Source organism: Cyanistes caeruleus, chromosome 7 (genome assembly GCF_971803275.1).
Source record: "Cyanistes caeruleus chromosome 7, bCyaCae1.hap1.1, whole genome shotgun sequence".
NCBI lineage: Eukaryota > Metazoa > Chordata > Aves > Passeriformes > Paridae > Cyanistes > Cyanistes caeruleus.
In genome coordinates, this window is record NC_141707.1 from 10295655 (window position 1) to 10323275 (window position 27621).

At 37.2% G+C, this 27621-nt stretch overlaps 1 protein-coding gene across 2 annotated transcripts in view; it reads right to left on the reverse strand.

Moving 5' to 3' along the window:
- Nucleotides 1-27621, reverse strand: part of TFPI (tissue factor pathway inhibitor) — a 217676-nt gene that overhangs the window by 115881 nt on the left and 74174 nt on the right. Inside the window, exon 1 of one of the 2 annotated variants that reach the window (XM_086898378.1) lies at nucleotides 24651-24670. The exons of the other annotated variant lie outside the window; for it this stretch is intronic. The gene's annotated coding sequence lies outside the window, so the exon portion shown is untranslated. Of the gene's footprint in view, nucleotides 1-24650; nucleotides 24671-27621 lie in introns of those variants that run through there. 2 annotated transcript variants of the gene reach the window in all.

Consider the following 27621-nt stretch of genomic DNA (forward strand, 5'->3'; position numbering starts at 1 on the left):
AAAATGATCATTATGCAATTTAGGTGCATTACCTTTTGGCTGTAGCTTCAATGTCTCTGGAATGGATGGCTGCTGCGCTAAATATGAGGGGATATTAACTCAGATTAAAGAGCGAGTTTGGCAGGTACAGCACATACACAGGATGAATTTTTATTTTGAGGCTTGAACAACAGAGCAAATTCTCACTTGGCCAAAGGTGATCATGTCAGATGACATCATGTCAGGTAACACTGAACAGCGATTGAATGGAATGTTCTGTCACAAGGTTTAGCCACACTTGCATAGCAGCAAGAAGTCATGGCACAAAGGGGAACGTGCTGAAGTTGTCTGAGTGTGAGCAGGTGTCCTGGAGTGTAATTAGCACTTCACAGCCCGTTTGTCCCTTCAGACTAATCTGCCTAGAATTAGCAACCTGTACTGGCATGCTGCAGCTGCTGGTCCCCCTGCATCTGCCATGCCACCAACCCCAGGTCATCCTCAGCTTTGGGAGCCAGCTTCTATCCTCTCTAACAGGCTAGCTGAATTTTCTAATGGTTTCTGCTTTTCACATTTTAAAAGAATTTGTCATACACATCACATCCCATTTCCCCTACCACTCTTTTTAACCTATGTTGAAAGAGAGCAGTCAAAGCCTCTCGTAGAAAATGTAGTTGAACATTCAAGATCTTGAACAGAGGGAGAGGAACAAAAAATAAAACTCAATTTATGGTCTAAATCAAGTTTTCCATCTAGACTCAATCCTTTTCCCATTTCAACCTTTATGTGAAAAGAAATAGGAATCATTTTGAAACATCTAAAGTGAGAGATGTGGGACTCTGGATATTTTTTTCTTGGATTCAACTCTGATAAGCTTATAACATCTCGCCGAGCTAAGAGTCAAAGCACAATTCCAATACACCTTTTAAAGCTACAGACTGTGTGCTTTGATTTAAATCTCCAGGTTAAAGTGCCTTTGGAGATAATATTTAAACTTTTGTTAACATCCTGCTACCCCAATTCTCCAGAAAAAAACATAAAACATAGACCAAAGAAGAACTGATTTGTAAATTTGCTTTAGTAGACATCAACCTATTTTTCAAGAGGAAAAAAAATAAATATGTGTAAGTTCTACTACAAGAGGTCTGTCAGGAAAGAAAGAGTTTTTCTCCATCACAGGAGGAGTTAGCAATGAGATTAAATATAGAAATACAGGGTCATGTTTTACAACTAACATTACATAGGAAAAACAAGATGTAAAAAGTTACAAAAAGGAGATACCAGAGCTACCAAAAATAAACAAAAATCACCAGGAATACCTAGCCAATGTATTCATCAGATTTGTGTCAATAAGTGCTCAAAATATAAATAACTGTTTCCATTTTTTCATGCCAAAATGTTTTGGGATTATTTTTTTACTTCTGTTTAAATTTAACTCACTGGTAAAGAAGATACTGAAGAGTTGGCTCTTTTCTCTGTGCTGTGACCAAAGCTTTGATTAGAGTGAATTTGTCAAGAGCTGTTGGGAAAATCAGAGCAAAAAACTCTCCAGCTGCCATGGCAGGATGTGGTGCCCAGATCAACCTGTCAAATATAAATACAAAATACCTGAGAAATGAAAAGCAGATTTAAATCTGCTCAGTTCCATTGAGAAAACTGGGCAAAGCAAGTCTGCTCAGTCTGTACAGAATACAGGATTTATCCCATTTGAAGAACTTCCCTTTTCTGTGGTTACACTTCTGTGGGAGTAGATACTTGGTAGTTTTTAAACCTTGAGTTCCACAAAAGGAAACTGAAATCTATCTCATAAAAAAGAACGGAAATCATCTCCTGCTTTCCAGTGTGTGTTAGCAACTGAGTAAGCCATTAAATAAACTTGTTCCTGGGCTTGAATTCCTCAAGGTCCCATTTAAAAGAAATTAGGAGCTTTTTATATGCAGAAAACTCTAAAGTGCATATTAAAATAAAGTCTCAAAAATTACATAAATTCAGACACGGTTGGTTGACCAAAAGAGCTTTGCCAACAATGTGTTTATAAATGTATTGGTTGTTAATAGAAAGTGCTAGAGCTATTACAAAAGTATACAAATGCATTAATAAATCAAAGCAATTACACAGCATTTTACATTTTTACAGTGCCATGCAGAAGTGTAGTACACAAATATTTTTCATTATTAGACTTTTATTGTTTAATTGCTTTTCCTCACACTTTTATGGCAAGGCACTAGATGGTTCCTCAGATTCATCCTCTTTTTTCCAGCTCACATTAAGCCACTTATTTAAACAGGAAAGACATTTTCAGGCCAGGGCAGAAGTTTCTTTGTAAAATAGGGAACTTCAAAATCTTAAAAACTAGAAATCAATTTCAGGTTGCAAATTATTAAATTTTCAGTTGAGAAATAAAAAAAAAAATCCCCCAAACCTCTTCTACTGATGCCTAGATGAAGTTCCTTCAAAATATTTTTTGAGTTAATCTTTGTTCTCATGACATGCAAAGAGCAGCTTTTGCAATGTAACTTCTGAAGTATTCCATGTAAGGCAAAGAATTGAAAAATATGAGAAGGTGTCTATTGCCAAGAAGGAAAAATTGCACTGTTTAGCCTTATTTACAATAGACATTCTCTCAGTCAGATGAATACTAGGGGTGACATTCACTCCAAAGATATCTTTTTTGTGAATGGAATTTTCAGGGTATCTTAGGTGTATACAACAACATTCTGGGAAAGATGAGCCTCATCTTGTCCATGTTCTTAGCCACGTAAACAAAATGTTTTTTGAAATTATTTTGCATGAAAAATCATCAGTTTTTCAAAAGCTAATAGGAATCCAAAACCCCTTTGACTCCAACTACATGAGACACTTGGATTAGGCTCCATATGGGATTGCTCAATGGCAGCAGAGGAGCCAGTTTAAACCTGGAGGAAAGCTCAGTGAAGTCCTCAACCAGCTCAAGACAGAATAGGGTCAGTGCAGAGACCCCTGGCAAAATGAATCTGGCTAAGAAAGTAGGAAACCTCCCAAGGGACCAGCATGAATAAACCAGACCAAGTAAGGGGTTATCTTCACAACTCTTTTGCTCTTTTCAGTGCAAATTCTTGGCAAACAAAACAATACAAATCCAAATAGAATCATTTAAGGGCAGCTGTGACATGTTTCTTTACCTAGACTACAAGCTGAAATAGAAAGGCTCTTTAGTATCAAGAATAACCAATATGAGATGAAATGCTGATAGCAGAGATTTTCATACTCAGAAAAAAGCCATACATATTCTATGAGTCTCACTGCAATTTAAGTAGTTTGACTGAGCCCTCTGGGTTTGTAACTGTGATTGTGGAAGTAGCTCCAAATTTCACAACTATCTGCCTTGGAATGAGAAGATGAAAATATTTGGGGTGTTTTTTGTTTGTTTGTTTGTTTGTTTGTGTGGTTTGGCTTGGTTTGGTTTGGTTTTGGTTTGGTTTCGGTATTTTTATATCAGAACTTTGTGCATAGACAACATAGGCCCATCAACATATTAAATGTAAAATGTAAGATAAACCTCTACAAACTAAAACACTAAAATAGCCTCAAATATATATCACCACCCCCCCTCTTTTCCTCACAAAACTCTGAGAGGCACTGAAATATAGACCAAAATAGCTACAAGCTTGAACTTGATACAAATTTCATCAGAACTGAGAATTCATTTTGTTCCATGAAACAGGAAGATTCCTATTGAGTGTAATGGGATCATTTCAAAGATTCCATTACACTCATGAGAAAACAGGATTCCCTATCTCATCTTATTGTAAATTGCCCACATGTAAAGCCAGATTATATTCTCACAAAGAGACCTATCTAGATCAATCTTTTTTTGAATTAGTGAAAAGTAAACTGGAGGATTGGAGACTTCTTGAGAAGTCCCTAGAAACCTCTCCTGAGATTCCAGACATAGATTATAGGTGCTCTCACTTTTTTTTGTTATACATGTTTGATCAGTTTGGCTTTGATGACCCAAGTGCTACAAAGCTTCCTGTCACATACTGATAGCAGAAGTGGTTTTGAATAGAGAAAAATGTCTTTGCACAGCTACAGCAGCACCTAAAGTTTTTCAAATAGTTGTAGATGTTTTCCCCCTAAGGCAGTAGGAGCTTATGGGTTTTGTCCCTTGCCTTCCCCATCTCTGACCCAACAGCAAACATATGCAGTACTCCACTGATCTGAGTTCAAATATGAAGAAAACAAACCAATTCTCTTCAATTAGTAAATTCTAATATAATCAATCCCATCATCCTTTTATCTCATGGAAAAGTGAACTGAATAAGCCTTATGCCATTATTACAAAGTGCCTGAGTTAATAATTGTCATATAACAAATTCCCTTTCCTACTTCTAGCTATGAGGTATCTACTTATTGCAATTTAAGTGGACTTACTCTGCCTGTCAGCTGCTACATCAATCTTCCAGCTAAATTGTACTTTTGCTTAGTTTGAAGAACTCCACTGATACTGGGTGCTAGGGTAAGGAAGGCTTATTCATCCTAGAAGGACAAGACTGTCTGAGAAATTGTGAAAAAGACACTAGAAAAGGTTAAATGCAATCAAAAGAGCAAAGTGGAGGGTGGGGTAGGAGGAAGACTAAAAATAAAAGATGATAGAATACCAAATGAGGACTAGAGAACTGCAAAGGAGACCCAGAACTCATTACATCAGTGCTTAGCCTGTGAGAAAGCAACTCAGTGCTTCTCTAAATGACTTGTTCCCCAGGGATTCTCAGTTCCTGACCAGGAACCTGTGCACTGCTTTACTGACACTTTTCCATGCAATCTTTCTCTGCCAAGTGCCAGCTGCCCAAGGCTTAATATTTTCACATTTCCAAGCCTCTGCTTAGGTGCACACATTTGAAGAGGGTTGAAGGGAGAATAAATCACTATCATATAATGAAAATACAAAGCCTGCATCTCTAAGGTGACAGGTCATGCTTTGCTGAACACCAGAATATGCTTAAATGGCAGATGCTTTCAGTTCATACTAGAATCTACTTGTTTTACTTTTAGCCATACCAGACCACAGCTGCTGATTTTTGGAGTGCTTAGGCAGATAATGTGGCTGACAAGCTGAATATTAATCTGGACAATTAAATGACAGATATGATGGGAACATACAAGTCTGAGTTGATATGTCTCAGGCTGTGCTTCTCTGATTTTAGAGTGAATGCTGTAAGCTGAATAAACTATCTATATCTGCACTATTCCCAATCAGAGACATCAAAACTCATTAATCCTTGCTAAGTAAAAAGAGCCCTCCCTGCCAATCCCTTGTTTGTGTTGAAAAGCAAGTTCAGCAAAAGCATTATTGAGCACCCATGCACCTGTGCAATAGATTATGGTAGGAATCCTACTACCTCTTACGAAAGGCAGTGACTTGCAGGACAGCTGAGGTCAAAGAAAAAGCATAAAGAGAAAAACATTAAAGGGTCCTTTGGTAGATACTGGATTTTTTCCTTCTTAGAGTTTTAATACATGCTTATCTTGTTTATATTATCTTGATAATTGATAACCTACATTCTATTTTTGATTCACGCAGTAATGTTTGTTTGAACTTGGGCACACACAACATACATGATACATGTCTGATAAACTCCATGCTGAATAATTGGACTGATGTTGGCCCTAATCCAGAGCTTTTCCTTGGTCTCCCTGAATCCTGCTTCTGTTATATTTGATTCAGCATAAAGTCTAGTACTGCATCTCAGCTGTCAGCAGCAAGTAAAAGCTGCCTGACAGAAAAAGGCAACCTCTTAATCTACCTGTGTGACAACTCCTGGTGCCAAGCCAAAGCAGCTTTTCCAGCGCCATCTGACAATGCAGGGAGAGCTTGGGTGGAGCAAACTGTTCAGCTCCAAGCTGGAATGGGAGAGTATTGACAGCCCATACAAAACAAGGAGCAGGCTTAGTGTCTCAGTGGAGACATTAAACAGGGCTCTGTGGATGCTGTGTCAGCACTCCCACACAAAGCACCCACACAGCTTCTCACAGCCAAATCACTTCATTTGCAATTAAAGAAGGAAGAGACTCAGAAGATCAGTAATATTTAATAATGTGAGTAGTGGCTTTCAAAACCCAGCATTTAGTGTTTTTTTAGCCTGAGTTTCTGATGAATTTTGTTACTGCATCACCTCCTCTGACCTCATTTTCAACCGTAGCAAAGTGCAAAATATTCCAAATTATGAATTACGTAGGGAAGTGAGTAACACTGGCTCATATTTGGATGTGAATTTAATTGCACATGAAGACATCAGAATTATACATCTCTTTCATCAGTACCATTTTTCTGAGAAAGGAGGGAAAAGAAGGAGTTTTCCTACAAAGGATTCCATGAAGCCAACAGTAGCAGTAGTGCCCATTCAGCCCAAAAGAGCATTTAAGAGACCTGCCAGCCTGACTCACAAGTGCTTTGCTTGTAAGCACATCAGGAAATGAGAAAAAATGCCCAAGTGTCAATAAACTTTACTTTGAAGTGCCAAGCTTATCTACTGCCCTTTCAACTGATTTGTTTTCCATAGCAAAGCCATATATGATGAAAGCTGTCTAAAGAAGCACATCCATGGACAGGGTGAGCAGAGCAGCACACTGGACTGCAGCAGGGCAGCCCCAGGAGCAGCAGGCTGGGTTTGCTTGCAGGGAGAGCTGAAAGCCACTTGGGCACAGATTGCTGTGCACAAAGAGAGCAGCAGTGCTCTTGTCACCTCTGGGAGCAGCCCCAAGTGTGGCCTTGGTCAGACGCAGCAGCTCTGCTGGCAGGTAAACTCTGCGGTTTGTTCGTGCCTCCACAATGCAGATATTCCATCCTAAATTGAGAATAATTGGATTAAAGCTAAATTAAATTTGGAATGTATCTATAATCCTCTGTTGCCAGGAGGAATTACCAAGGCACTCACACAGACTGCTGCTCTACTAATTGCTATGACATTGTCCAATAACTGAAGGTAAAAACATTAGAAATGCTGATAAGAAGCATATAAACCACTTGAGATTTAACTTGTGGTAAAGAGTGGCAGTCTAAATCTCTTACCATCATGTAATTTCTTTTTGTTTAGATTTTTTTTTAATAGAATATGCTCATTAATGTTCACAAAGTTTATAGTCAAGGTTTATAAAACTTATTTTTATCAGTTTCAGCTTCTGATTTTTATTGTTTCGTTTCAACAAGAACAGTGACCTCTTTTCTATCACAAAAAATAAGAACTTGGAAATACAGGAAAATATATAGAGAATAAAAAGGGTTATTTCAACCTGTCATGAACAATGTCTAGTAAAAGCCTAAATTTTATTGTAAAATTTTTTAAAGCACCTCCATGTGTTTAAGTGGCTAATGGATGCAGAGGTGAGCAGCCAGTGCTGTGCCTCTCAAGCAAAATGAGGCACTTACATTGAAAGAATTTTTGCAATAGAAAGACAATTACTTTTTTTATCTCCTCCTTGGAGCAATAAGGTTACTATAACAATCTTGAACACAGAAACCACTTGTTTTATCCTTTATTCCCTACTGAATTTAATTTGCTACATTCTGGCTTAAAGTAGCTCAAGAGGAAGGAGTTTCACACAGAAGTTTTTCAAGCAAATTACTTGCTCTGTGAAAAGAAATTTTCATAATGTCAGTAGTAAACATCTTGACTCATAAAAACTTTCCAGGTCCCTACTTTTCAATAAAAAGCAGTTGGAATTATAGGAAACTTCTGAAAATGTAGGTTTTCTGCAGTACTTTGCAGTGGGGCATGCATTATCTATTATGCATTTGTGCTGCATACATCTTTGATATAATACCAAATCATGGAGATATATATATATATATTTTCCTTCTCTTCCTGCATTTATATTTTTGACAGCAGATGAATTACTTCTTTTTTTTCTAGTTCCATCTTTTATTTTTAATCTTAAAGAAAATACATTAAAAAGTGTGGTTGCATCTATTATTGGCTGTTTTCTTCCCTGTGAAATAGAAAATCATTGGCATGCACATCTGGAGTGTCACAGGATGAAATGAAAGCTTTCATAATGAAAAAAACACAGGGAATGTGCTTTTCCAGCCACCCAGATGAAAAGATTTTTCAATGCAATCAATTAATAGAAATAGTTTGGAATATGAATAATTTCTAGTCCATTTCTAGCAAGAAATAGGAAGCATGAGTATAGAATATTGATGAAAACCCATGGCCTTCGCTCTCTGATATCTAATTTTCCTGAATTTTCATACGTGGTCCAACACAAATTGCATTTTTCTGATGTTTTGTGTAGTCTGTCCCTAAGGGCATTAGAAAATGGAGGTAAAATGACAGAGGAGCTGCCAATTTCTTTGCAATATTGCAGCAGAGGTTTATTTTGACTTGTGACATGAATGACTCTGACCAAGTGGAAGGAAAAAGCTGGGTTTTAACAGCATATTTAGAAGTGTTTGCAGGTATATTTCTACCTAATCCACCAGCCAGTTTTTTTGGAAAACAGGCCTGTTTGTTTCCAGAACCCTGAGTATGTGCTTATACTCTTCTATTCTGTCCAAGAAATCTTTAACCTTTTATTTTGTTTACACTTCTGTGAAGGAAACTGAAGAATTAAAGTTCTTTTCATTGTTCTTGTTTGCTGTTGTTTTGATTTTTCTTTTTTTTTTTTTTTTTTTCCAGAGAACACAAAAGAACACCAAAAAGGTATTTCTCACCCACCATCTGATATGAGTTCAAATCACTACAAGTGATTGAGATTTGGCTTTAGAAGCCTGGAACTAAATAGAAGCAGCTGAATCATAGCTGAGAATCATTATCTGCAAGATATGACTGACCAGTTTCTGCAGCTGGGCTGACCACACTTTACCCTTTTGCTCAAGCCCTAAAATATTCAGCAGTGTCCCAGGGTAGTTTTCATGGCACCAATAAAAGAAGATTGGAACAAGAAACTGCTCTTGACTGTTAGACCATAAAGAACTACATGGAATAAAGTCATCTGGTACTTGTGTATTTAACAGTTCAGGCTGCATATGCAAAGCCTTTAGTTTGTTATAGTTTAAAAACCTGCTAGAGACACAATTCTTTTATTTGTATATAGAAATAAAATTAAAAATTGAAAAGTGAGGGTGTACGCCCTTTTGGCAGCCTCTTAAAAAGAATAAAAAAATTGTCTTTCTGTAATATCACTGGTGTCCTGCAGTCATACACACAGACACAGAGAGCAAATGTAGCCCCTTTTTTAAAATTGATTTTGTTTTGCTGTTTCCTGTTGTGTATTTTAAATGATCAACTTAGAAAAAAAGCCCAAACAGATAGTTGGTGATCGCTGCCCAGATGGCAGGGGATGGACAAAAGCTTTTTGCTGGTTGTTTCCCCTTTAACTATTTCAAGTTCTCAGTACATAAATCTGCCTTCCCAGTTCAGCATGGAAATCTCCTCACTACAGAAAATGCTTCTTTGGGAATACAAAATCAATTTCTGTCCAAAGGAACCTGGGCAGGGTGTTAGTGCAAGCCATAAGAATACTTCTGATTGAAGGAGCCCTGTTAAGATTCAAGGCCAGCAATATTTTTTATCAGGTCTCCAAGTTTGATGGACCGTACCACTGATTTTAGGAGGTAATGAAGGTGCCAAAGGCCGTGCTGCCATGATCTGTGGAGATGGCATTCAAAACCTCCGGGATTTCATGAGTAAGTCCCCTCCTGATTTCCTCATCCCTTTTAACATATTAAACAGCTCAGAAGTCACTTCTACTTTTTTAAAAAACTCTGACTTCTTTTATATCTTTAATTGCTATCTAACTAAAAAAGGGGGGATTCTGCTGTTTGTGGGCTATCAAAAACTGAAATGTTTGATTTATTTAAAGATTTCCCTGTTTAGCCAAGGTATTTTGCCCAGCCAAAATGTAGATTTCCCTCTTCAAGAATAAGAACATGGCAAATTTGTCTGCTTTTCTGAGAAGTATGACGAAGTAAGAACAACAAAAGTTATTATTTCATGACAGGCATTGAAAAGACCTAGGAACTGACAAGAGAATTATTTCACTATCTCTTCTTTTGTTGGCAATTATAGCAATGGTATCTGCTTTCCTGAAAATCCATTTCTTGAACAAAAGCAAGTAAAATTACTGAGACTTCTTTGTTAAGTCATATAAGTATATATGACAACTATTTTTCTGGAACAACTTCCTATAATCAAAAACCTGTATGGATTCCTAACCTATAATAATTCACTAATGAGAAATTGTGTTGAGCAGGGAAAAAAAAAAATGAAATGCTTAGAAACCTTCAGGGGATTTTGGGTTTTCTGAAGTTGGTGACAGCTGTAAACATGTGAAAGGAGACACACGACCTCAGGAGCGCTGTCTGCAATACCCCAGCATGGAAATGTGAGCCTGCCTCACAAAACAGCCACACTCTGGGTGATCATCAGACCCCCTAAGGCTGCTCTATTTGGAGATTTTGCTAATGTTTTTTACAGTTTTGAATGACAAAGAATAGAAAGTTATTCCAGGGCTATATTAGAGGACAAAATCCTGTCCTCTAAATATTTGTGCTCATAAATATGCTAATCTTGCTATCATTTTGCCTTAAAAGGCAGCAGCCTTTCCTTTACAGCTCCTGACATGCTTTGATGTGCTGCCCATTTAACTGGTTTAGATGGTATTTTAAACCAGAATTTAAGAGCTTCAGACAACACTGTCACCGTCATCCAAAAGAAGCTGTTGTTGCTGTAACCAAAGTTTAATAACCATGTGGGAGGGAGACAAGTTCAAAGCAGGGATGGGAAGCCTGGGACCTCAGTAACATCTGGTGCCTTTTTCACAGGTTATGAGAGTGAAATTGCACAGCGCTTCGAAGAAACGATTCTATTTGCTTCAATATCCAAAGATAATGCGAGCCACAGAGGATGACAGGAAGGTCGAGGATCCTGATAAATCAACTATTTAGAACAGTCTATCTCTTTCTACAGGGCCCATCAAAATCTCACCAGAGCTCTTGGGCAGAAAAAGACAAGACATTTTTTCAAGCACAAGGATCATTTGCACTAAATACCCCTGACAAGAAAATTTATTCCAGCATGAATATTTACAACACCTGGCTGGCTGAAAGCAACCAGTTTTAAGAAGAGGTAAATAAATCTTCAGCTTATTTCAGTAAAAGATATGGCTGGGAAGTTTTATATTTCTTCAGTGAGAATCAAGTCTGATCCAGTGACTAATGAGGAGAATGAGATCCTTTCCTTTGAGTCCAGCAAGTTTTGGATTAGGATCTTGATTTAATTTATTATTTTTATAAATATATTTATTTTATTTATTTTATTTTAAAATAATATCTAGTATTTAGAATTTCCCATGGTGCTTAGGAAATATGATTCAAATTTATCATGGAAAACCAGTCCCCTCCCTTTGGAGATAATGGCTGAAAAGCTCCAAACACCTTTTTTCAAGTTACGCCTCTACTGCCAGAAAACAATGAAAAATACAAATGTTGCTAGCTCAAGGTACTCAAACCCAGCTTTGCATCTTTATCTTTGTTTCTAAAGAGAGAAAATTAATAACACTTAATGCTTTCTATTTCTCCTATTGTGCCTTCTCTCCTCTCCTCTCCCACTAAAGCAAGTTGGAGTTGATAAGAAAAACAGATAATACAGAGAAAAGTGAGGAGTTCTTCATTTTTCTCTCACTCTCAGGTTGGAGGGTTTATTATTTTCATACAGCCTCCTCTCTCATTTGGGGGCCTCTAATACAGGAACAAACATTCAGCCTCAAGCTCTCAAACAGGCCTCAAGAGAAGGAGTGAGGATGATTCTCACATTTGTTCCTTTCTCCCAACAGACAAAAGCTTTTTATTTTCTGATCATTCTTTATAGCAGTACTTGCATAACATTGCATTTTTGTCTCACTGACTGTCAGTTAGCATCAAGGAGCATTCTTTTTCCTCCTGGCCACTTCTAAAGCCAAATTGATTATGCTCAGCCTCTCCAAATTAGCCATTGAAATCTTACTGGTTCTTTTGTTCCTAAACTGTCATTTACAGTGAAATTTCACCTTTGGGAATTTAGTTCAGATGACTGAGCCAAGCATTCTTCATCATTAATTTTCATTTCTGTTTCTGATTATAAAACCACCACAGAAATCAGGTCTTCATAGCATTCCTTCTTAAGCCTCAGACCACTGAATGCCAAGTGTTTTTATCACATCCTGACACTAACAGTCCTTTGAGGTGCATTTTACTGGGGAACTAAAACCTGGTTAATTCCCTAGCTTGGATTACAAAGCTAAACTGGGACCTTCACTTATGAAAGACTTGTCTAGAGTGAAAGCCTTTCAGAATTGAAAATCTTGTGGAAAAAAAATTTAAAAATTTTCTAAAAACCTTAAAACTATATAAATAATGTTGTTACAATATATGAGCTACAGTATGAAGAGCTTGAGAAATGGATCCTTCCCAGTTCCTCATTTTTTTCCATTTTCAGTCACCTGAGACTCCAGAAATGTTTGAAAATAAATTTCATATTTTTTTTTCCCAACCTGCTATCTGGAATTAGAAAAATTAATTTGCCACATAGGAATAAATCTAGATCTAATTTCTCCTATTTCATAGGCATTTAATAGTAGAAAGCTCACAGAGAAGAAAACCTTCTGTGTCCTCCCTACATGAGGTAGGTTTACCTGGGTTATTGGAAAAGGTTCTTCACCCAGAGGGTGTTTGGGCACTGGACTGGCTGCCCAGGAAAGTGGCCACAGCACCAGAGCCTGACAGAGTTCCACAAACATTTGGGCAGTGCTCTCAGGCACAGGGTGTCATCCCTGGGGTGTCCTGTGCAGGGCCATGAGCTGGACTCCATGACTCTTGTGACTTCTTTCCAACCCACGATGTTCCATGATACACAGCAAATAAATTTTAAACAAAATGAGATCAAATGAAACCATCACATTAAATTCTTCAGGATGCTATCATGGTTTCAAATACCGAGAAACACTAAAAAAAACCCAGCAATTTTTCTCATTGTAATCCCACAAATACCACACAAAAGTTTGTATTAGTCCTCTGGTGCAGGCATGGGAATGCAAGCACTTTATTATAGATGTGGTTCTTACTGCTCACAAAGCCCACATTCTATGCCAGAGCTGGGAGCAGGATGGCATGCCAGTCAGGGATTTATTCTCACACATACAACAGTGTGCACACAACATGATTAATGAGGTACAAGGAGGACTGACATAGATCCAAATGGGTATCTACTTTATTTTATGCTTCTTCCTATTCTCACAAACCAAAAAGTACCATATGTTTAAAGTAATTTTAATTGTTGAAGACTTTTGTTTGTTTATTTAAGTTTAATTAATTAGAATTTAGGTTTCTTTCAATTTTCTTTACAGTTTCAGTTCACAAACAGCATTGCCACTTGGAATTCCTGCAGTAACCCATGAAGACTGTACAGAAAGGGCAAAATAGGAGCTAAGAGAAATTGGCTTTAACTGTAATTGAATCAATGGATCATTCAATGAAACACCAGCAAGACACATCCAGATCAGTTGGAAAGAAGGGTTCACAAAACAGAGCTAGCCTGGGGAATTCCTCACCACAGGAAAAAGGGTTATAGAAATATATGGTGAACTAGAGAATTTTTTTTAATGAAAAGCCTGAAACAGAGTTTTAAGACTAAGCCAGGATTTATTAATGTATTTCAAGTATTCTACTGTACAAGAACAGCTGCAGATTCTTTGTCCTTACTGTGTTCCTTGTTATCCTTAAATCTGATCTTGCATTCTTCAATGTAAGGCATGACAGTGACCAAAGGCATCAGGATGCTTCAAGGACAGACTTTATGGTAATACAGGGAGATAACTTGTAATAAATTTTATTCACATCACTGTATATGCTTTACATTTTTTCCAGTCAACAATTTCCATTCACACACCCCTGGCTATAGGGAGAAGCAAAACCTCGTGACCCAAATCCCTTGTTTTCTAAATATGAATGGCAGTTTGTCATGGGCTTGTGAAACCACATTTTTTATGTGACTAGTTTCTCTATTTCCTTTTTGTTTACTCTCTTGAAATACATTTGATTCCTGACACTTAAGAATACAGTAAATTGTAAGAAATGTTGGTCCATTTCTTGTTACATCACATGAGCCAGCTCCTACAAGGATGAATCACTGTGTTCACTGCAGTTCAAACACTCTGCACAGCACTTTTATCAAAGCTGCTCCAAACACAGCAGTTCTATTTTTATGTTAACCAGAAACAAACATGTTCAGGATAGGTATGTACTGGACTTCCCTTAGGCCATGATTTTGAATCCTTTGGAAATGTATTCACTGTCTTTTCCAAGCATTCACAGCCAGCTGATGTTACACTGTTATTTTGCCTTCTCATGATGCCATATCCAAATTTCTGGAGACCATCATGCAAATGACAAGAATTTAAATGATTTGTTACATCCTAAAAGCTGCAAGTCCCTTCTCTATGGCACTGTCATACAACTGCAGGGCTGCCAGCTTGTTCTTGTTGATTTAGGAAGTTAGGAAAAAAAGTAAATCATGGAAACAAGTAAAATGAAATTATTATAATGATTGAAATTGAAAGGTAATACAACTTTTTGTCCATCACAGAGAAGGATTTAGCTTTGAAAAATAAACACTGATAGAGAAAGCAAAGGGTTTTATATTTATGAGGGCTGAAACCATAACACAGGCAAATAAAACACAAATCTAATTTTCACAAAATCTCACAAGACTTTCCACAATCGTATTTTGACAGTACAAACTCTTCCCAAAACTTTTAAGAGAAACAGTTTCAGGAGCACCTCTCCCCTGCCCCCCTCCAAATTTTTAAAAAAACTAAGTTTTTGGCTGTTTTGGTTTTCTGGGGTTTTTTAATAATTAAATATTTATGTAATTAAACATTAAGATCCATTTACAGTTCTTATCCTGACTATCAAATACATTTAGCTACACATGAGGAAAAAAATCCAGCTTGTCTAGTATGACAATGAACATCATAAGTCATCTATGAAACAAAGAAGGAAAAAATGCCACAAAATAAAGAAAATCCACATCTCAGCACAGCTGATGCTGACATGGACAGCAGCAGAGGAAGCCATCAGGAATTTTATCCTGCTAAATTCCAGCATACTTCACCTACTTGTGCATACTGCTGTACAAAACACCAGACCTGTGCTAAAGCAGCAAGCAAAGCACAGGATATAACAATTGATCATAGCTAGAGCAGCAAATTCAGAGTAGTGACTCTGCCCTATTCTCCCCACCAATATCTCCTGCAGTACACATATTACCCATTTTTGAAATAGTAACATTATGAATACATCAAATCATTCTCCAAAGGCCCCTTTGATCACTCTATGGCCATTTCCTAGGGGAAAAAAAGCAAAACCTTCTACATGGCCTAGGCCACAGTTCCCTGCCCCATGCATCTGGCACAAGAGGTGCCAGATTAAGGTGAAATGGATTGGATGCGTTTGTTAAATAATATCCTAAAGCACACAAGGCAGGAAAGTCAGAGAGATAAGATTATTTTTTTAAAAGAAAGTTTCCTAGTAAGCCCAAGACTTTTATAAAATGGGATTTTAAGTTCCTACTGAAAATGTATCTGCCGTCCAAAAACCAAAACAACATAAATGGAGAATTTCCTATGTGCTGTTTACTGATCCCAGGTTTTCTCTAGCAGTCAATCTCCCTGAAAGACTGTTAGAGCAGCAGTAAGGACAAATCGACTCTCCCTACGTATTAACTTTGGCATAATGATACAAATTCAGCTGACAAATGATAACACTTAACTTGCTATTGTCTGCATCCACAGGAGACTTAGTTAAATCTTGGAATATCTGCAGTAAATCACCATTTTAACTGGGGTGCTGCTTCAAATTCGTGTTGGTGGTTACTTTTGGGTTTTCATTTCTTTTAATATAAAACCCTCATTTTGTAGCTAAGTAGATAAATCATTGTTCACTGATATCAAGAAGCAGGTCACTGTAATTGATCTTACATGGAAATAGGAGGGAAATACCCTGACTTCATTTGAAATGTCACCGCTGATCCTGAGATGTTGTTCACTCCTTGTCCTTGGGAAGTGCTTGTCACATGTTCTTGAGAGCAGCTGACATTATTTCATAGTTTAGTTATTTTATTAGGTGCTTTCAAGCACCAGCTGGTGAAGATATAGGTAAAACTACACAATTCTGCTAACTCTTCAAAAACTATTTTCTCAATAAGGAAGAAAAATCAGGAGTGTGTGACCTCGTCCTTTTTAAAGCATGTAAGTGAAAAGAGATTAATAATAAACATTTGTGTGATATGGTAATAGGGACAGGATGTCCTATGGCATTGATTGGTTAGAAAGCTAATCAAAGTCTGCAGTCATATGTATAAGCATTAAAAACTCAGCTATCTTGTTCCTCTGATATCAGCACTTATCTAATCAAAGATTACTCACCCTGCTGAATTCTGTAAGGGTTTCTTCTCGTCTGGCTGACATGTATCAGCAGAATAGATAAAGCAAGATTTGTATCAGACTCAAATATTTCTAAATTCTGAGTCTCACTCACTGAGGTGTTAAGGACAACTCCAGTGACTCAGTGTGTTTTGATTCAATAAATATCATAGTATAGACTGCATGGCAACAGTTCAATCCTAAATTGCCACTGAAGCAATGACAGTATAAAATTCATTTATGACTGAAGAATAGTAGAGATGCCAAGTGCCCATTTAGCACATTTATTATCCAAAAAAACCTGTGGTGTCGATTCCATGATTGAATACATTCCCTTAAGTGGCCTGACTGTTTAAGGGAATTGAATTTTAATTACTTTCTGATAGAAGATTATGAAACATATTTAGGCACAGAACTTAAGTATGGTTTAATATTTCCCCTTCACTGAGGAAATCAGTTAGAAGAGAACTGAATGAATACTTTGCAAACTGTCTACCAGTTTCAGGACTCCCAGTTTGAGTTACCAGGACTGTGTCCTGAAAGAACTTGAACATTTGCACCAAAATCCAGCAAATATTACCTGAAGCATAAAGAGCTAAATAGCACTATATATATATATATATATACAACATAAATAATATATAATAATAAATAGCTAAATATATATAATATATATAAAAAATAGTTGTCTAAATTAGACTAACCAAGCCTAAAGTTAAAAAAGAGCTGTTAGGTACCAACTGATAGTATGACTTTCTCTGATGAAAGATGCCAGCTGAATTCAGGAAATTATTGCTTAGTTTAGAGTAAAAAAACTCTGCAGCTCATAGGACAGGAACCCAGTGTGATTCATTAGTCACATTGAAAAGTAATTGATTCCACACAGTTCCACTTCTAACAATGGAACAGTTTGAGGATGAGGATATTCACCTTATTGAACAAATAGAAAGCAGATTGTGCTCCAGGGTACTAAAGAGATTAGAGAGTGAATAACAATTACAGAGAACTGAAAGAGCCTGAAAATACTTTCTTTGAACTGTTTTAGGTGTAAACAGAAAATCAGGGTTGGGTTTTTAAAATTATCAGCAAGGGTAACAATTACTTCTTTTTCCCCTGAAAAAAGTGTCTGAATAGTTTAAAGCTCTTTTTGAGATGCAAACCTGTGCAGAACTCTGCCTTTAGTCCAAGAGAATCAGAGCTGAAATCCTTCATTTTATAGTATTCCTAAATAGTAACTTGCAGGAGTCAGCACTGAGGGGTTTCCATTCCTCATCAAAGGTGTGAAATCAAGCAAGAAAATCACTCTATCTGCACCCCCTAGCAAAGATTCATTCATTTCAATGAAGTAGCATCAAAATCTTTATTGACTGCTCAGTTATGAATCCCCAGAGCCATTCATGCTTTATTTCTGTCCACCATGCTTGTTTCAAAAAATACCTCCTTTTGGAACAAAGACAATCTGTAAATAAAAACATGATACAGACTGATAAAGATGCATTGCTTTAGGAGTTCCTGTTGTATTTTCTTGTGGAATCTAAACTGAACAGAATTATCTTGGGATTTATGGCTTAATATGTGTATTTTGCTTCACACCTTTATTAAACTTGATAACAGCAGCGCATGCCAGCATTTCATTTCAACACCTCGTTACAGTAATTCTGATTTATTTTGCTAACTGTGTCTGTCTTCAGATGTTGACTCAGACCACTTTCTCTTTCCACTACCAAATACAACAAGAAAAGGGAAATCAAAAATAGGATACCATGCTGTTAAGGTATTTCCATCACGAGAAACATTCCTGAGGAATTCTTTTCTACCTCACTTCTGCAATCAAAACATAACCAACAATGTAGCTTAGTTTCAAGGGACCAAACCTGATATCTAAAGTTTCAGAGGCTGAGGGGCTCTTTGCCTCCATGTTTTTGCTCTTTGCATTACATAGAGAACAGAAAGCCCTGACCCTGAAGTGCCCAGCTGTACCTACTTAGAGACACTACTGAATGCAGTATATATTGCCAAATTTAATCATGTATCAGAAAAAGCCAGCCCTATTTCTTGTACCAAAATACTTCACCACAAAATTGCCTTTCAGATAAAAAAAAAATTCATTGTCTTTGGGCAATGACATCTTCCTTAGCTGAATTGTGTCTATCTTACAAAACTGAGCTGCTCCAGTGCCAGGATTAAACAGAGGCAGAAGTGGATAAAACACTGGACCTGGTAAAATAGTCAATAAAACAGTCAGGCCTCAAGTCTGACTGCAGGAAAAGCAGGAAAATGCCAAGTGAATATGTCCAGCAGATAAAATTCTGTGTGTTACCAGTGTTTCAAAATGCATAGAATTATTATGTAAACTAATGCATCCCTGGCAAGTTGTAACAGCTGTCACTGAAAAAAGTTTTCATCATCTGTACATAAAAGGGAAAGTTGAAAGTTAAACACTCACTGTTCAGGTAGGTAAAGTTCATTACTGGTACACTGCAGTTATGCAGTTACACTTCAGGTGTGTTAGACAAAAACATTAACTCTGTATGCTAATGTAAAAGAGGTGTGGAGAAAAACTCTTAGTGCTCACAGTTTTCCAGGGTATTAAAAACTAAACCAAATTATTTTTATTGGGTAAATATACTGAATTTTAAACTTGTTCTTAAAATATTGTGGCTTTAGAATATGAGGAGAAATATAGTAGTAAATCTCTTGATAGTAGTAAAATCTCCCTAGGACTTAAACAAAGACACTTTTAGGGGGCAGGCTGGGGAGGGCTGTCATTTGCAGAATGCCAGGGAGACATTTGGGAAGAAGTTCACACTGTGCTTCTCTGTCCCATGAGCAGTTTTGTGCCCCCAGACAAAACAATGTGAAGTGGATAGGTTTATACAAAACCTGCCACCACCTAAAACAGATGTCTGGGTGCTTGGCTATTAAAGAATATTAGTTATAGAGAGTCAGCTTTTGGATACGTTTGCTCCCGTCTGTGAGAGGCGTCAAAATGCTGTTGCTTCAGCCTGCTGACTTAAATATGGATGGACTTTGAAATAAAATTAAATGTTTACATCAATAAATATTCTGATCACATCTAGTTTATAGCCTTCTAACAGAATAAAAGAGCTAAGAAACATCCTCAAGAACTATAAGAAGAAGGAGTATTCTCTCAGTGCTTTCTGAAAACTTCCATGCAGAAATTATCCCATGAGGACATTGTTCCACCAGTCTGACATATCTGCTCATTTGGAGGGGATGATTTCTCCCCAGAAATACATTTGAGCATTTAAACAAGGGAGGGGGGTTAAGACTTTATTTCATTTTTCATAAGCCACCATAGCAAATCATGGCTGTGAAATCTGTACCTAAAACCATATAAGAAGAAAATTGAGGGGGCTGGGGGTAGGTCATATTTAATAATCAATAGCACATCTATAGATCATCCAAATAGAACAAAATGGTTTTGAGATAAAGAAAGCAGAAAAAAAGGATTGTATATGATGATTCATAACACTAACAAACAAGTAAAATTATAAACTCTACTAATGTTATCTGGATGATCAATAAATAAATAAAGATACATAATATCTTTATTTAAATAAGAGAAACAGAAGCTAGTTTAGCAGTCTTTCTCAAGTACTTCTCAAGTTAGGCAGTTTAGGGGTGAAAGGCTTTTGTTCTAGCCTTGGGCCATGACCATTGAAAGTTCTTGCAATCATCTGAAGGCTCCTAGCAGGAGCTTCTGCAGGCGTTAGAGCTTCCACTGGTGACACACTCGGAGTGCCAGCAGGCTCCGAGAGCAGGCTCCTGTCCTGCAGCAATCTGTGGGAACAAGGTCACCCAGCAGCTAAATGTCAGATTTAAGCACCCATCTTTAAAATTGTTATATAAAATAGTTAAGAAATTGTTATATTTTAGCTCCTTGCTGATTTTCGTAAGAATTGGAAGGACTCAGGAAAGATAAAAATGTGCAGATGGACATGAGAGATTGGTTGTATTTGTTACAGCTGAGAATTTATCATGGTACTAGGATAATTTCATCTGCAAAGAATATTGACAGAGGCTTCCACAGAATTAATATTTCAAATCATTTCCTTGTTCCATCAACACTTCTCTGCATTTGCCACTCTTCCACATTTAATGGAGTAGTGTTAGTCTGTAGGAAAAGCTGCAGCTAATTTGTCTAGTGACCCTAATGAATGAAACAAATTATTCTATTTACTTGAGCAGCATTCTGATTCAACAGCAATTTTCTCAGCACAGCAATTTCACTGCAGTTACAGTGCAGAGAAATATTTTCAGCCAATGTTTAGTCATTCTCACAAGTGTTATTAAACACTGTTAGCCATACACCAGCCATCCATATCTTAAAACACTCCAACCTTGTATTAAGAAATGAGTATATGATGGGGAAAGTCAGGGAAAAAATAGCAGAAAATATTACTGGAAATTCCAAGACAGTCTATAAACTGAATAAGATTCCATGAGGTTAGCTTGGATATTATTTGAAATAAAATGTTTAGACTATTGCACATTGTTTATATTTGACATTTGAGTATTTTCTGCAGTGATGTGCAGATAACACTCATTTATCCAAAATCATATCAATACAGAACAAGACAAAGAATTAATGAATAAAAGCCTTACTATTTCACTCAATTTATCATCATGAAAGCAGAAACAGCATTGTTAGATCAGAAATGATCTATAGGGAAACACATTTGTGAGACAGATTTAATTGTATGATCACATTAAAGGATAAATTCAAGGTTAACTGCTTGAAAGTCTGCAGTAGAAAGAGTCTGTGGTAAATAGGTATAATAAAATCACTCTGAATATTTTTTATTGTTTCTGTGCTGAACTAGATTTCTGATATTGTTGGGCATCTCTTTCTCATAATTCAGTATTTGACTGTTCTCTCTGTGATCTGATTAAGGTTTAAAAATTTAGGAATGATTAATGATTTGGAGGTAAAATTTATGCTTAAAAAACCCCATCTCTTTCAGGAGCTGGTTATTTGTATAAAACCTTTACATACATAATTTTGTTCCAATTTTAACATACGGGCTTCTTTTCTCCCCAAAGTCTTTTTAAAAAAAGTAAACATAGGCTGAAATAAACATAGCTTAATGGTATTTTAAATTCATCTGTGCTTAGAATGAAATAAAATTATCCCCAAATTAAATGAAAACAAAATTAATATGCAAGTACAGTCATGTGCATGCAGCATGTATAGACAGAGAAAAAAGCCTTTTTCTAAGATATCACTGCTGCTAAGATACAATTTGGATCTGCAGTGTGCAGTGCTTTTAAGAATCCATATTCTCTCCCATGCTTCAGCCCTGGCTCTCCACACCCCTTCAGGCTACACAAAACCACCACCCTAATTCAGAGAGATGACACTCTAAAAAACATTGTTCTGATTCCTACTGTTACTTTGTCACTTTAATCAAACGACACCAAATTCTAGCGCCAACCTAGACTCTGAGCATGTATGAATAGCTGTTCATAGGAAAGAATAAAAGTCGGATATTTTTCATTAAGTGCTTGTTAACCAATTTAGAAAAAGTCTGTGTGGTAATCATGCCAGATATCCAGAGTTCTCCTCCCAGTCTGATATCAGTTTCTCTACCAGAATGTTCAGGATAGGAACAAGTGTGAACTTCCTGCTATGCTCTATATTAAAAAGTCAGCAAACCTGGTAAAAAGAACCCAATGCATTGAAAAGCATATTTTTGGTCCATGGGCATTAATTTCCTTCACCTGTTGACTTGCAATTGAAGAAAATAACCTTGGAGGTTTTTCCCCCTAAGGGGAGATCCATTTTCTTGCAATTCCCCACATAGTTAGAGGGGGGAAATATTTCTTCACAAGCAAAGAACTCATTTTTAGTTCAAGCTGCAGAGCTGACTTGGAATAAATTTTTAAGTTGTCCATGTGATATTTTCCATTTCAGACATTTAGATCTAGTGAATTCTGTAAACACACATTTCATATTTTTTTCTTTCTAATCATACCCATCATAGACTGTGCCTGTAGTTTTTAATTATTTTAGGAATTATGGAAAATTCTGTTCTTTGATTTTCCAATTTATTTCTATTACCTAAAACAGTCTAATTGGAAAATTTTTCATTTGGTATTCAGTTTGGCTCAGATGGAGTCTCTCATTTTACCTATTGTTGTTTCCTCACCAGTGTGTTCTCCTTTGCAGTGATGGACTGCTCAGGCTGACCACTGACTCTGAAAGCTGCTGGCTGCATACTCCTGGGGGCCCCTGGCACTCAGAAAAAGGTTCCAGGCTTCCAATTCTGTGAAAGTTTCTTAGGGGACCACAACAAGAACATGCCAGAAAAGTACTTTCTCACTTTGCAGACTCAAAAACTGAAACAAAATTTGAAATACTTGATCTAATCACAACAACAGACTTAAAAAAGAGAGATTTACATCCAAACCTGCTTTTAAATCCAGTCAACTAACTGGATTTCATAATGTCAAATATTGAATTTATAGGTGGCAAATACATTCTATCTTTCAAGCAAGATGAGAAATAATGTGCACTGAGTCTGTGGGAGTTTCCCCATCAATTCATCCCATTCCTCATAATCCAGCGGCCGAAGATTCTAATGTATAGAATTATTTCATTTAGAAATATATAATGTATAGAAATGTATAGAAATTTTTCATTATTTTCATTCTTTCATCTTCTCTCCTTATGATCCCAATCTGGGGTCCACTGAATTCAAAAGAAGCAGATCAATGGCTACACAGGGCTTTCAGTCAGCTGCAGAGCTGAGATAAGGCTGCAAATGTCAGAGCAGGCAGTGAGGCAGCATCGCCCCCAGCCCTGGCAGCCCTGCAGGGGAGCAGGTGTGGATGGGCTGTCTCAGGGCTCATGCTGCCTTCAGCCCTTCCCCAAATGCAGGTGCTCTCTTGCCCATCCCTAACTGCCCTCCAGCAGGGCTTTTCCAGGCCCTGTCTGGCTCCCAAGGAAGAAACCATTGCTCTGTGTTCTGTACACAGCTTTACCCTCGTTAGGCTATTTTGCATCATTTAAAATTCCTGACAGCACTTTCCATAACTTCTTTTCAGTGCCTACTTTAAGGAGCAATCCTACTGGTAAATTAAGAGTATCACATATCAATAGTATCCTTTGCACAGCAGCCTTATAGCTGGGAGAAAACTTAGAGAGACAATGACATTTATAACCTTAAAACCAAAGTATTAGATTGAAAGAGCTGCTTCATTCACCCAAGAATAACATACTGATGCTGTACATATGGACAGTGTATAATTAAATGAGTATCTTACCTAATCTATTTAATCATCAAAGAGCAGACTTGATATAGACAGCAAAATCAGAACTCAATATATTCCCCCCCACGGTGCTAAGCAAAAGAGCAGTTGCTATACAAATTCACACAGTTGAGAATAGGCAATGCTTCCAGTTCAAATCTGGAAACTTTCCTTTCTTGCACTTTGGGCTTGCAGCTGAGATAAATAATCTGCATGGAAACCGAAACCGCTGTTTCCAGCCTTGACAGATCTATCCATTTCAAAAAAGAAAAGTTGGTGGCACAACAGCAAAGAAACTCAAACAATCACCCCCTAATGCTGTACCTTAGCATCAATCAAAGATTTTAAAAAGGATTTTGATAGCTAAACTCTTAGGTTTGATTCCAAAAATATAGAAATTTATAGAATAGATTAATAAATAGCTCTAGAATCTATCACCCTAAAGACAATGAGCTTTTTGAAATATCAAAAGAAATCTAATTCAGCATGTGTTTGACAGAACTAGCTTTTCAATAGAAATCACTGAAGTTCAGTTTGGAAGTTTCAGTTTCACTTATTATTTGGAAATAAATATTGAAACATTTACAAGCTAATTGCACAGTAGTCGTGTTTGAAAAGTCTTTTAAAATGGGGAATCTTGTACATTTTCATGCTTTACAACATGATTCAAATTCAGCTCTACCATAACACTGTCCTTTATTGGTTTAAAATGCTTCTTGGAGAAGTCTGATAATTGCTATTAATTAAACATTTAAAGAAATGTAAACCCTTATTAAAATTTAGTCAAAATTGAAGCTTCAAATCATATTTCTTTCTCAATGACAACTGATCTCAGTGGAACTCCCTAAATTTACAGTTTAATTAAGATTAATTATAGACTCCAACTGGTGCAAAACACACAATGTACAGAGAAACAAAAAGTTTCTATTTGTCTAACAGAGAGAGCATAGAAAACTACTCACTCTGCTTGGTCTTGGATTTGATCCTTGTTCCTCACTCTCATCAAAAAGAGACTCCCTCTAAAGGCAGGGGATAAAACTCCTTCCTCACTGAGGTCAGTGAAGCCAGAGTTTTTCATAAAATGCTTTGCTCTCAACTCATGAAGTCCCCAGGCAGCACAAAGCTAACAAAGGAATAACCAGTTTCAACTGCATCTTTACTATTTTTTACACACCTAAATACAAGAATATTTTACAAAAGCAGTAAGTTCCACTGTAAAATTAGGTAGTAAGTTTATTCTGGCCAAAGTCAAAAGCAGAATAAATTGATCAGTGTAGACTGTAACACTGACACTGTTTATTCTGGAACCTCCATAACATCCATGGTCTTTAACAGGAACCAGTACTTTTCACTGATCATACACGACTGGGTTAAATTTTTTGCCAAATCCCCTTGATAAAAAGTCTCTGGTAACATAAGGGTTATCCCATAGTGTCTTTGGATTTAATTAAAAACATTTCTTGGAGTGATCTAACACTTTTTATCTCCTAGCAACTGTGTTAACAATTACTTAAGTAACTTAAAAGACTGTCCCATAAGGCCCTAACTGGGACAGGGGAAAACATTGGTATTCTGCAGTGGCACCCAGGATCTCTGGCTCCTTTTCCTCGTGGTGACATTCCTGCACAGGCAGTACCTGGCACATTGACCTCCTGGCGTGTTTGCACCGCCGGAAATAACGGGACAGGATTGCTTTGCTCCTTTCTGCAGCAATGACAAAGGCGCTGCTACTGTGGATTCAAATGAGGCCACAAGGACAAACAGCACTACTTAACCTCCCTGAAAATCTTCTCATGCTTCCCTGCAGAGTGTCCTGGTTGCCTTAGGAGTGAATCAGGCTATTTGGAAAATACAATATCACTGAGTACAGCTGAAAAATGTATTGACTTGGGAAGGAGCAGATGTGGTTGTGACCCAGGTGTTGCTGTTTAGACACACCCAGGCAAATAGAGCAAGAGAACCAAAATCTGGGAAATTTCAAAGAATAGCCTGTGCTATTGATAATATAATTAAAACAGCAGTACAGGAAATTGAAGCACAAACTGCTTAAGTCCCTTGAATTGCCTGTCACATTAGATACTCCAGAGAAGAAACTTGATAAAGCTCAAGGACATGAAAGGGTACATTGTACAAAGACCACCTAAACCTCATTGACAGAATATCACATTACATGTACTGCACACAAGAAACAAAGCATCAATAATCTCTAATCCACATAAAGGACTTGGTGTGAAAGCGCTTTTAGGCAGACTAGTTTGAAAAACTTTTTAAAAGCCGAGTAGGAGTTATAGATTTTTATTTCTATCTAGATAAATTTGCTATACTCATTTAAGTTTTGTTTAATTGGAAAAACAAAATCACATCCACCTGCTACATACAAGATGGAACATAATGTGGTCAGACCACAGAAGGGCAATAAAAGGACACAGAATCAGAGGAGACAGATAACAAAAACACCACTTACAGTGTTTCTGCCCTCAGACCAATACTATAACTGTTCTATACACCCTAAATTGGGCAGTAAGATGTTTGACCTTCACAAGAATTAGCTAGAGCATAGAGAAATATTTTATGGAGTAAAAATTTCCAGCAGCAGCTTGAGATATGGTTCAGAAAGGAGGTCCTGTCAGGCAGTCCCAGGGGTGCAGCACTACTCTGTGCCAGTAGGGAGGTGATGTGGAAGAAACTGGGAAATATCACTGTAGAAAATGTAAAAGTTAACAGGTTGGATTACTCTGTCTGCCAATAACCCAAATCCATGCCCAGTCTCATGAAATTGTCTTTATAGTGAACTCCAGCCTAGGCCAGAAGAGTTGGTAGATATCAGTCTCTCTGTGCAAGAAGAAGCAAATAATGCTGCAAAATAAAATAAAGGTAGTGCAGAGAGATGAAAACCCAACTTCCCAGCCTACCCCTGAGAGTTACCAAAATGCAGCAGCTTCATAGGCCCATCACTCAAAGAGTTAGTCTCTCCTGAAATTCCAAAATCAGTAAGGGCCAAGATAGACTTGGAGTGGTGCAAACTCTATAAGCAGACTATATAGAGCCCAAATGAAACAGGCACAGGGATCTCTTGGAGGAAGCCCTTCTGCATTGAAGATTTAAAAAGGATGAACAAATAGGACCTTCAGGCTAACTCTGCTTTTGATGCAAAGACTGGCATGCATAAATTTGTGATCTATTTGCCCTGGCTTTACCCTTGTTTCTTACTGAAGTTGCTTAATGATAACCGTATATTTCAGTCTTCATCTGCTAGAAAAATGCTGATCATTTTTTGTATTTATTTCCTAAATTGAATCCAGAAGTTGTGAAAGATGCAAGATTGATTTCACTGTGTTTGCCAGCTGCTGAGAAGACAGCAGGACTTCAGCCAACCCAGAGAACTAATTCCACTGCTTATTACTGCAGATAAACACCCAGAGCAGAGTTCTCTGCTCTCCCAGCCATAAGTCAATCACAAGAGGCAGAGGGCAGTTTGCTCTTTGCTGGACTAATAGCCTGGCAATTATAAATGTACTCCATTTCTTGCTAGACATCCCATTTTTTCCATGAATGCACCTTGTACAGAGTGGAGCCCAGCAGCTTTCACATCTTCATTTCCATTCCTAGGAAGGCAAAGAGGAATCTTTGGAGAGGAATCTTTTTTTATTTCAAAGCGTTTTTCAATAGGGAAACCTGCCCAGCACTGCCTGTGTGCACACCTTTCTATCATCATGTTCAATGGGCTGCATCAACTTCTGCACCCAATTAACTGCTTTAGACTATGACACCTTAATAACAACCACAGACAATGAAATGTAGCCAGCACATAGCCATGATGGAATGCACAGCTTGACAGTTTAGTGACATGGATGTTTTCTGTGTGAACTTTGAAAAAAATACAAAGACTTTAGAATTTACATTCACTTGAGAGTAGAAAACAGAAATTTTGTT